The following is a 9,549-nucleotide window of genomic DNA, read 5'->3' on the forward strand; positions in this document are numbered from 1 at the left end:
AAATTCAAGTTACTAATATTGGAAATATAAGAGGGGCTATTGTTCCTAATCCCATGAATACTAAAAGCTCAATAAATCAATATTATGAGAGCAATATTCTTCTTAAACCAATTGAAATAGGTAATCTGTACAAACAAATATCTATTTACAAAATTAAACCTATTTACAAAGTTACCTCTAAAACAGGAACTATCAAGTTCCAGAGAGTTCACTGGTGAGTTCTAGAAAACATTTTTTAAAATGTATACCTTTTTCTTCCATCTCTTCTAGAAAACAGAAGGAATGAATAGGAATACCTCTTATCTGAATCTATGAACCCAACATACCCCAACACCAAAACCAGTCACAGACATGAGAGAAACAAAAAAGAAAAAGAAAAAAAAAACTATAGAAAGACCATTATCTCTCATGAACACAGATGCACAATTTTTCAACACAAACTAAATACAACATTGTATAAAAATATTATATACCATGACCAAATGAGATTTATTCCACATTTGCAAGGCTCCACATTCAAACTTAATATGATCATATAAATAGAGGCAGAAAAAGCATCTGGTGAAACATTTATGATAAAAATTCTTAGCAAACTAGGAGTAAAGGAGGAACTTTCTCAATTTCAAAAAGAAAATCTTAAAAAAAGAACTGCAGCTAACATTATATGCAATAGGTTAAAATATGGGAAATGGCAAACTTCAGGGAGAAGTATTGGGGGTATATGAAAACTTCATACTTAGAGAGAGTGTACTTACAATAAGTTTTTCTGTAAAACTAAAACTGCCTCAAAATAAAGTCTGTCTTTATAAATAAAGTCTTTAATTTAAAAATTATAAAGCACTTCAAAAGTTAAAAACATGAAGTACAGATATGTGCTATAATATAAATGGGCCTTGAAAAATTATGTTAAGTATAGGAAACCAGCCATATGTTACATAAGTTCATTAAATGAAATGTACAGAATAGGCCAATCCATAGAGAACGAAGGTAGAGTGATGTTTATCATGAGCTGTGGGCAGAGAGTACTGAAAAGTAACTGCTAATATTGTTTTGGGGAAGGTTGATGAAAATATTCTAAGATTAGGTATAAGTGATGGTTGCACAGCATTCTTAATGCACAGAGAATCATTGACTGTCCTCTTCAAAAGATGGAACATAATTGCACATGAATTATATCTCAATATAGCTGTTACTAAGAAAGAGAAAGAAACAGAGAGAGAGAAAAACAGAAAATCTTCCATATACATATAATGTTGTTTTTTCTCTCACCTACCAACAAAGATTCAATGAATTTCATAATAATATGGTAACTTTGCTTCATATAGTACTATACCCAAAACTTAATTTTAAGTAAACAATTTTTGAATAATTACCTTTAGACATTTGAATATATGTGCAACCTGTGTTGAGCTTTATTACCACAAATCATCATAATTTATCTACATGAACTTAATAATCTATCTACATAAACTTAATAATCTATCTACATATATAAAGATCTGCTAAGAAGTACATTTAAGATGTTTTCCTTAAATCTATTAGTGTAATAGTGCATTAATACAAAAATAACTGAATTGACGTTTTCACATAACATACAGTAATTTCATGAATCTATGTGTAGTTGGCAGTATAATGGCCCCCAAAGATGTTCACTCCTCAATCTCCAGAACTATGGAATATCTTACATGGCAAAAGGGAGTTTATTAGAAAGCTAAAATTTTTACATGGGAAGTTTATCCAGCATTATTCCTTATTCCATTGAGCCTAATATAATGACAAAAATCCTTACAAGTGAGAGATGGAGCCAGGGAGTCAGAGTGAGAGAAGGAAATGTGATCAAGTAAGCAGAAGTTAGTGCTATAATTGCTGCCATTCAAGATGGAGAAGAAGTCACAAGTCATCATTCTGGAGATGACCTACGGAAGCTGGAAAGATCAAGGAAGCTGGTTCTCCTCTAGAACCTCCAGGAAAACATCTTGATTTTAACCCAGTGAGACCCATGTTGGACTTCTAACCCCCAGAACTACTCAATAATAAATTTGTGTTGTGTTAAGCCACTAAATCTGTGGCAATTTTTTATATTAGCAATAGAAAACTTATAGTATATATTTGAATATGAAGATATATATCTGAGGTGAATTTATTTTAGTTTTATGTACTAGAAAAGAAGTTACCTAGTTTTATAAACTATTATATTTTCAGATTATGAACTTTTTACATCTTCATATTTGTACATTTAAATTTGGGTTCCAGGAAGCCACACAAAAATATGCATTCATCTTTTTTTCCTTTTTTTTTTTTTTTTGAGACGGAGTTTCACTCTTGTTGCCCAGGCTGGAGGGTAGTGGCGTGATCTCGGCTCATTGCAAACTCCAACTCTGGGGTTCAAGCAATTCTCGTGCCTCAGCCTCCCGAGTAGCTGGGATTACAGGTGTGCACCACCACACCCCCCTAATTTTTTTGCTTTTTTAGTAGAGATGGAGTTTCACAATGTTGGCCAGGCTGGTCTTGAACTCCTGGCCTCAAGTGATTCACCAACCTCAACCTCCCAAAATACTGGGATTACATGAGTGAGCCTCCACACTTGGCAAAATATGTGCATTTATCTTGAACTTTGATTTCTAGTATGTATTAGTTTTTCTCAAACTGCTATGAAGAAATACCTGAAACTGGGTAATTTATAAAGGAAAGAGGTTCAATTGACTCACAGTTTTGCATTGCTGGGGAGGCCTCAGGAAACTAAAAATCATGGTAAAAGGCAAAAGAGAAACCGGCAACTTTTTTCATAGAGCAGCAAGGAGAAGTGCTAAGCAAAGGGTGAAGAGCCCCTTATAAAACCATCAGATCTCCTGAGATGTCACTCACTATCATGAGAACAGCATGGGGGAAACCACCCCCATGACCCAATTACATCTACCTGGTCCCACCCTGGACACCTGGGGATTACTGCAATTGAAGGTGAGATTTCGGTGGAGACACAGAGCCAAACCGTATCACAGCATAATAATTTTCCCAACACTGCTTCATTATTTCATGGCTTTTCTTTAGAGTATCATTTATAGTATCTGCAACTTTAATACCTAAATCAAATTATTTTGTAGAACTAGGTAGTTATGAACATTAAAAAATAAAGATTATAAAGTTTCAAATGGACAATAATATGTGATTAATTTAATACTGTTTATCTAGGTGAGAGTGAAGGAGTAAAATTTGTCAGGGTTTGGCTGTAGAAAATATTTTAAAAGCTTTAAATTTTAAAGTTAGCATTTTGGTGTGCAAAATCATAGCTTTATTTCTCCATAGAAGAATTCAACTTAGTACACAATTTTCCATTTACACTGAAGGCAGGAAAAAAAAAAAAAACACCTCAAACCTGATAGGTGAAGGTCACTTTCAGTCAATTCAAGACTTGTGCTGAGACAAATTCATGGCTCTTCCTTGCCATTCATTTAATCCTTTCTCAGGGTATTTGCAGTAAGGGAAGAGAACTATTAATCATCTTGTCATCAGGGGATGACAAGGGGATGTCACAGGGGTTTCTGTGCTTGAAGTAAATACAGTTTCTCATGACTAGTCTGAAATATATAACTAATCTCCACTATTTCTGCTGTAATTTACCAGGCAGTGTGACTTGTAGTCATTTCTCAATGGCCACTCAGGGGAACTCAGAGTCAGTCCACCTGATCACTTGGCTCCATCTTTTTTTTTCCATCTAGATTCTGGCTTTGGTTATTTATCCCACAGCCTTTCCTGTCATCCCTTCATCCCAAGCCATCGTTTCCCTCAGACAAGCACGTTGTTTTAAGTTTCTCAATTCTTAACTTCTTTTCTGGTACTAAAGAGGATGGTTGGTAATAATAATGAACTTTTCACACCCTCAAGGAAGTGGTGAAAACATGCCACTAGAATTACAGGTACATGTGAAAAACATGAAGACATTTCTTTTTTGTGTGTGTTTGCCCCAGACTGTGTGGAGCCCTCTGGCTCGTCGAAAGTAAACTATTTAATTATTCACTTGCATTGTCCATATAACCAGATTTTTTATTTTGGTTTTGTTTAAAATCTTTGTGGTCAAAATTAGTCACATTCTATTTTAAAAGTTTTTTTGCAATTAAAAATAGAAAACAAAACAAACACAAAATATTTTTTCCTCAGTCAAATGTTTTTAAGAATAACTGCTTCAATTAAGTACTTAGCAAAAGTGAATTTAAAACTGGAAGCTGCTCTTGCAGCTTGAAATTGATTCAACTGATAGAGTGAAGGAACAATTTAAAGAAATAAAAATAGTGTGAACTAAAACACAGCAATTAATATTTCAAGACTAGTGTCTTAATAAAGGCAGAAATAATAAGTTACGGTATATATTTCTCTGGGAAAGAACACAAGTTGCTTGTTTTGACAAAAGCTCTAATATTGGATAACTTGCTCTGTACAGAATTTTGTTTTAATCATATTACCATACTATAGCACTAAGGGGGAAAGTCTTAGTTCTAGAGACAGTATTTTTAAATCTGAGCTTGTTCATCTGTTCGTTATGTGACTCTATGCAAGATAATTATCCTTTCTAAGTCTCAGTTTCTTTATCCAAGTAAAAGGATGACATTAGTGCTTGTAGGATTATTGTGAGTATGAAACTAAACAATTTATATAAACATACTTGTAAGATTATTATCACACCTGATGAGCTATTGTTATCACTAGTATTACTATTGGTATATTTGAAGTCATAGGATCATTGTACAATTTCAAATAAGCGGATTCTGTTCATGCATGGATACCTGTATAAAACAGTGTTGAAAAAGCTTTCCATTTATTTTGTAAAAATGTTTCTAATCATTCTAAAAGTTATAGGTTTTGTAGCAATCTTAATGCAAGTAAAGAAAGTTATTTGAACAAAAATGATCACAATGCACCAAGTCCTGTACAGTTATAGAAGAACATAATTTCTGCCTTTTGAGAGTTTTACATTCAAAAGCAACATGATATTAACATTTATTAACATTTCTCTTATGATTGAAATAAGCAGTCCATTTAGCCATGCATGAAAACAGTCTTCCATTTAAAATGACAATTTCTTTCTAAACTTTTTGAACTATTTGACAAACCAGCTTCAAAAATTTAAGGCTGTAATAAACTTTAAAACATTTTTCAAAGAAGAGTGCTTTCTTAAAAATATTAGTAATGAGTAAAATAACAAAAGTAGGTGATATAATTTTTCAAAAGTGGCAGGGTGACATAACTCAGGAGAAATAATTAAATATTTCATAATTCACATTTTTGTGTTTTCAATGGTATATGCTTTATTTCTGTTCCATTTATTTTTTCTCTTCTAAGAAGTAAAAAATAATGCAGTAAATTACATAAGCAAGATTATATTTTAGGTAGAAAAAAAGAAGAGATATATATCATTTTCATACAATTTGAGAAGTTATTAGTGCAAAGTAGATTTTGAGCAGGAAGAGAAAATAATTAGAACAAATATACTATCTACTCTTTAAGATTTTCAGTTTTGTTTCTTAATAGAAGTCAGGAAGAGAAGTCAGGAACAGAAAATAGAAGTCAGGAAGATAAAATAATTAGAACAGATATACTATCTACTCTTTAAGATTTGCAGTTTTGTTTCTTAATAGAAGACATACAGCATTTGAATTCTATTACCATATATCTTATTTTGTTTTTGAAAATTTATAGTAATTGCTTGTTTTTGGAGTATTAGTGTCTATTTTGAACTTGAAACTTATTCACTAATATAATTTACTATTTTGTACTTTATTTCTAATTCCAGCTTTACATTTTTTTTCACAAGAAATCCTATGTTCCTTTGGTCATGAATACAACTCAGACATAAAGTTTCTATAAATAAGTTCAACATCTGTTGGCTGGTTAGTAATTACTTACATGATCTACATTATTCTCCCTTATTGGTACAAGTGCAGTTTTCTTACATGTGTATATTGTGTAGCAGTGAAGTCCCAACTTTTTGTGTAATCATCACTCAAATAGCCTATACTGTAGATGAGTAATTACTCATCTTTCACCCTCCTCCCACCCTTCCCTTGTGTTCAATTCTGTTATTCCACTCTGTATGTCCATGCGTATATTTCATTTAGTTCCTATTTATAAGTAACAATATGTGGTATTTGACTTTTCGATTCTGAGTTGTAACACCTAAGATAATGAATACCAGTTCCATCAACATTGCTGCAAAAAATATGATTCCATTCTTTTTTATGGCTGAATATATTCCATTGCATATAAATATATCATAATTTATTAATCTACTCATTTGCTGATGGATTTTTAAACTGATCCCACATCTTTGCTATTATTGTGAATAGTGCTGCTATAAACATATAAGTGAGGGTATATTTTTGTATACATATTTTACTATATTTTATCCCTATTTTAATTTTAATTTTATTCTCAGCTTTTTGCCAGAGCCTATTGAAAAGTTGGTCAAATACATCCTTGAATGACGTTAGATTGTCCATAAAACAAACCAAATATCATGGGACATGCTTTCCTGTCTCTGTTTTTGTTTTCCACTTTGCCACCTCTCTGTTTCTGTGCCCTTATATCCTATCTAAGCACTATTGCATTCACTGAGTTTTTGAGTCAAGAGTACTATCTGCTACTAAGACTTCGTTTTAGTAGATGCAACCCTCTTTTGCTTGGCACTCTTGTGACCAGGAGTAGGTGTATGATTAGCTTTTAATCAAATAGATGTGAGGACATTTATAAGGACTGATTCCAGAAAATGCCTTAAAAAGATGTCACATGCCTCTAATGGTTTTCTTTAAACTTTACATTGTCAAGAACACGCTCAGATATCCCACAAGATAGGAAAAGTATGTATTTTCTTAAGGCATGGTAGAGCAACAGAACAGAATAAGAGTTTTTGGATGACATAAAGGAAAAAAATAACTCTTCCACTGGAGTACCTACCAGGTAAGACATTTGTGTGATGTAAATCTCTCTTTTCTAAGCTGCAGGTGAAGAAATTGTAACAATTTTTAAGACCAACTCTGCTTTCAGTTCTCCACTTTCTCTGCCATCTCCAAAGAACCACCATCCAAACACTGTTGCAGGCCTTCGTGGGCACCGTCACTACATCTGCTGAGCATTTGTGAATATCCCTGTACCAATAGGGAACACTGCCCATTCGGCTAAGCACTATTCTTTATTGTTAACTTTTTGCCTGAGATTTTCCCCCACTGGTTCTAATACACATGGGTAACTAATGCCCTAAAACCCTCAATCTCCTAGACCACTTCCATAGTAAAATGATGGGAAGGCCACTTTCTATTTTATGATATTTTTAACATTGTGTTCTATCGATCAATTAGCACTTTGCTCCTCAGGTTCGTATAGGAATTTGCAATGTAATGGTAATTTTAGATTTTATTCTTTCATTTGCATTAAAGCATAACTCTTTGGGAGGCAGAGACAAGTCCAAAAAAATCATGGAATACTCAGAATTTTTTTTTTATTCTTATGGCTAACATCTCGTGATTGAGTTTTGCTCTTCATGTTTAGTGTATTAGTCTGTTCTTATACTACTCTAAAAAACTGTCTGAAGTGGGTTAAGCTATAAAGGAAAAAGTTTTAATTGACTCACAGTTCTGCATTGCTGGAGAGGACTCAGAAAACTAACAATTATGATAGAAGGCAAAAGAGAAGCAGGCACTTTTTTCACAGGGCAACAGGAAGGAGAATTTCTGAGCAAAGAGGGAAGAGTCTCTTATAAAACTATCAGAGCTCCTGAGAACTCACTCACTATCATGGGAACAGCATGGGGAAAACCTCCCCCATGATTCAATTACCTCCACCTGGTCTCTCCCTAGACACATGGGGATTATGGGGATTACAATTTAAGATGAAATTTGGGTGGGGACACAAAGCCTAACCATGTCATTCCTCCTCTGGCCCCGCCCAAATCTCATGTCCCTTTCACATTTCAAGGCAGGCCTAGGCAGGTAGATGACCTGAGGTCAGGAGTTCAACAAGAGCCTGGCCAACATGGTGAAACTCTGTCTCTACTAAAAAATCAAAAAATAAAAATTAGTCAGTCATGATGGTGCGCACCTTTAATCCCAGCTACTGCAGAGGCCGAGGCAAGAGAATCACTTGAACCTGGGAGGCAGAGGTTGCAGTGAGCCAAGATCATGCCACTGCACTCCAGCATGGGTGACAGAGCAAGTCTCTGAATCAAAAAAAAAAAAAAAAAGAGTAAATATTCCTCCTAGGTAAGTAGTTTTATTACTCAGAACATTTTTATTTTAAACAATGGAGCCTAATGATGGTAAACATTTGAGTTTCTACTAAATGGCTCTTACTTCACATGTAAAGTAACCTATAGAAAGGTTCAGCCAGCTGATAATTTATCTAAATCTTGCACTGAGGCATAAGAAAAATAACCATGGGTCACATCTGTGAACCCACTGAACCCACTGTGAGATGGGATTAGGCCAGGGCTATTTTATCCTCTGGCATTCATAAGCCGCAACTCAAATAACAGAAAAGATGGAATATCAGAGATCCTTGTATTAATGTCTGCTTAGATACTTTATTTTGTAACTCTGAATGTCTGGCTATAACTCTGTCCCCTGTGACTTTTATATTTAGATGTCACATCAAATTCTTTTGCTCAGAAAAGATTCAGGGGTATAATTACTGTATAGGCTTGTGGTGACATCACAGGATATTTCCTTAAGGTGACACAGAATGCTATTTAATTAGTGGGCTCTGGGTCTGTGTATTCTATTACATCTAGAATGAAGGTTGAAAAAAATCATGATTTTTCATTTCAGCAGAGTTAGACTTCTGAAATCCAGATGTGAGAAATTTTTTCATGCTATACAAACAATTCCTGTTTCATTCTGCACATCTTGTATCTAAAAACATCACATGTCTCTGTGGATCAAGGCATTTTAAATGTCCTTAAGGTCTTGCTATACATTACGGTAATTTTCTCACTTTCTTCTGACAGCTAAGTGTCTCCACGTAGTTTCTGTTTTTCTGAGATATTATTAACACCATAGAAACTGGATACCCTAGTTTGAGGGCAGCATCACCTTCTATCAATTCCAGCTTACAAAAAGAAGTCAAAGGACACCACTAAATCGTTTGTAAATACCTTTGTCCACATCACCAGTGCATTTTTTTTATCACCACAGTGTTAAAAACAATTGCAAAATTTAGCAAGATTTGCAGGACCTAAGAGCACTATTCCAAAACTCAGAGCATTTATGTATAACAAAACAAAACATGTAAACTAATTTGAGTGGAATTGCTTTAAATATAGGGATAGATTTAATGACACTTAGAATGTTTGTAATATTGGCATTTATTCTCCATGAACATGGAATATATTGCAACCATTTATTTAGATTTTCTTTAATGTCTCCTATTAAAGTTTATAATTTTATTCCTAGATAATTTGCAATTTTTTCTAACTCCAGAGAATTTTTTCCTTTAATTTTTTCCCTTCCTTCCTTCCTTCTTTCCTTCTTTCCTTCCTTCCTTCCTTCCTTCCTTCCTTCCTTCCTT

The sequence above is a fragment of the Gorilla gorilla genome, chromosome 2 (genome assembly GCF_029281585.2).
Source record: "Gorilla gorilla gorilla isolate KB3781 chromosome 2, NHGRI_mGorGor1-v2.1_pri, whole genome shotgun sequence".
Lineage (NCBI taxonomy): Eukaryota > Metazoa > Chordata > Mammalia > Primates > Hominidae > Gorilla > Gorilla gorilla.